The sequence below is a fragment of the Zea mays genome, chromosome 10, assembly GCF_902167145.1.
Source record: "Zea mays cultivar B73 chromosome 10, Zm-B73-REFERENCE-NAM-5.0, whole genome shotgun sequence".
NCBI lineage: Eukaryota > Viridiplantae > Streptophyta > Magnoliopsida > Poales > Poaceae > Zea > Zea mays.
The window spans coordinates 124,912,447-124,914,951 of NC_050105.1; the positions used below are offsets into that span (position 1 = coordinate 124,912,447).

General features: G+C 39.4%; 1 pseudogene across 1 annotated transcript; it reads left to right on the top strand.

The window, feature by feature from the left end:
- The first annotated feature begins 354 nt into the window (after positions 1-354).
- Positions 355-824, top strand: LOC103641720 (60S ribosomal protein L6 pseudogene; annotated as a pseudogene). Its single transcript, NR_164637.1, has 2 exons — positions 355-543; positions 626-824. The product of NR_164637.1 is annotated as a 60S ribosomal protein L6 pseudogene (transcript).
- The last annotated feature ends 1,681 nt before the right edge of the window (positions 825-2,505 follow it).

Sequence of the window (2,505 nt, forward strand, 5' to 3'; positions counted from 1 at the left end):
CACATTTTCAATCCGCTCTCTATCTTCTGAACCGGTACTGCCTTCTTCAATATCGACCACCGGCCAGTCCACCTCTTCAATAATCGTCCTTCATCGCCCTTCAGTTGTGAGTTGTGACATACTATTTATATTCGGATCTGATCTATTACAAGTGTACATGGATATTATAGGGTGTGCATCTATATACCCATGTATGTGAGGGAAACTGAAATGATTATGTTCATTAGTAGTTCAAGTAAGACTCCTAGGAATGCTTGGATTTAAGTTGATAAAACGATTATGTTCACCATTACAGCTCTACCCTGCAGCTTGTCTGGTGTATTCCTGTCATTAGTTTCTTGATGTTTTCGCTATCTTTCAGGTCCATTCAAGATCAATGGAGTACCGATCCGTCGTGTCAACCAGACCTATGTCATTGCTACATCAACCAAGGTTGACATCTCTGGTGTTGATGTCTCGAAGTTTGATGACAAGTACTTTGCCAGGGAGAAAAAGCAGAAGGTGAAGAAGACCGGTGGTGAGCTTTTTGAGACAGAGAAGGAGGTTGGTATCTGAGTAACATGACCCATTCTTGCGTCCACCATTGGCATCTGGTTGTGCTGCTTCATATCTTTTGAATCTGCAGGCGTCCAAGTCGCTGCCTGATTTCAAAAAGGATGACCAGAAGGCCGTGGATGCTGCTCTGATCAAGGCTATTAAGGCTGTCCCAGAGCTGAAGGCCTATCTTGGCGCTCGGTTCTCCCTTAGGGATGGTGACAAGCCCCACGAGATGGTCTTCTAATCCGAGTTTTGGAGTTCGGAGGAAGCCGTTTTGGCTGTGCTCTCTTGACAAGCCCCACGAGATGGTGACAAGTTCCCTGTTCTACATATAGCATATACACTTGAAAACAAATTGCTTTTATTTTAGCTGCAGTTTAGCAATATACTTATTTCACTTAAAAATATAAATCTTTTTAGGTTTATCCTAAGGCAAACCATTTTTACCTGGACAATCAACATCCAATATTTTATATAGATTGCCAACACATGGCTGACATTGTTAGTCAAAGTTATTCTTTTTACTTGGGACAAACCTAAATAGACTTATTTGTGATTAAAATATAATAGAGACTTCCCAATTTATGGTCCGCAATTTAAAACAAATTTACCAATGCTAAAGCTGTAAGATTTTTTATAATTGTTTTGCACACCTATCTAGGATTTTGGGTTGCAATATATATAGCAAGTACTTTACTTAGTTTTGTAAGAAGATTTCACTTGCAAAGCATTCAAAGTTCCCTACTCTTGTTAGAAAAATATTAAAACACTACATGCATCTAAATGAATTGAGCTCTGCTTTCTTTTCTCCATGCATGGCTGTACTTGACAGTTAGTTGTTTATGGATTGACACTTTGTAGCTGATGCAGATATGGTGAGAATGTGTTAGAGGTTAAGAAGAATCCTAACAGGATATGTTTAGTTTGTCGTGGCATCTATAATTGCAGTATATGCAGAACTAAGAAAGGATGGTTCCCTACTGGTTCTGTATATAGGAAGGTATATTTAATAGCATAATATTCCATTTTACATTTATGTTATTGTAGTTAATTTATGTTAGGAAAAAGCTAGGCTTGATTGGATCCAATGTAGGTAGTATGCATATACCAATTTGTCAGTGATCCAACAATTATGACAATCTGACATCTTTCTTCATGCAGGCGGTCGGACTTGGGTACAAATCTGTAGCACACTTTCTAATTGCCAAGCATAATAACAAACAATTGCCCACTGATATAGTGAACAACGCGGAGGAGCTCCAATAATCTGATGTGGGAACATGAGCTGGCATGTTTGAGGATAAGAAGATAGGTGATGAGTTCTTTTCCTTTATTGTTGACTATAAAGATCTGAAGGCATGTACTATTCTACTGAGGGGAGCAAGTTGAAAATTGGTGCCCACTAATAGTCTGGTGAGTGCCTAAATTATATCAATGTCTTCTAGGTGCCCACTGATGTATCATGAATGCCATTATAGCAATCTTGGCTATAGTTAACTTTGATCTTTGCACACATAGTATTTCCATCAACAGACTGGTAAGTGTTTGGGTGTAGTCTCTATATGGTGTGCATATGCTTTGCACAGTCTCTGACTGATATTTGTTTGTCTGTTTTTGTGATCAATCATCAGGGACTATGATGAGTGTTTTGTTTTCAGCGTGTGGTCTGCATATGACAGGCATCAGCTCATGGATAGTTTAGTTTTGATGGTCTCTGTTTGGTGTCCCTGACTGACATTAATGTTTTTGTTGCAGGTGATCTAGCCGGATGAAATCGTCGACAAGGCCATTAACATCATGTAGGTTACCTCCAAGCATCTCATGTATATCTGCAAGGAGAATCTGCACCCACGAAAGGCATTGAGTGCAATAGAGGTGAAGGAACTGCGTGAAACCCTTTAAGTTATTGCTGAAGGTTTGGACCTAGATTCACTCTTGTGCTAGAGTTTGGTGTAGTCCTCGATTATA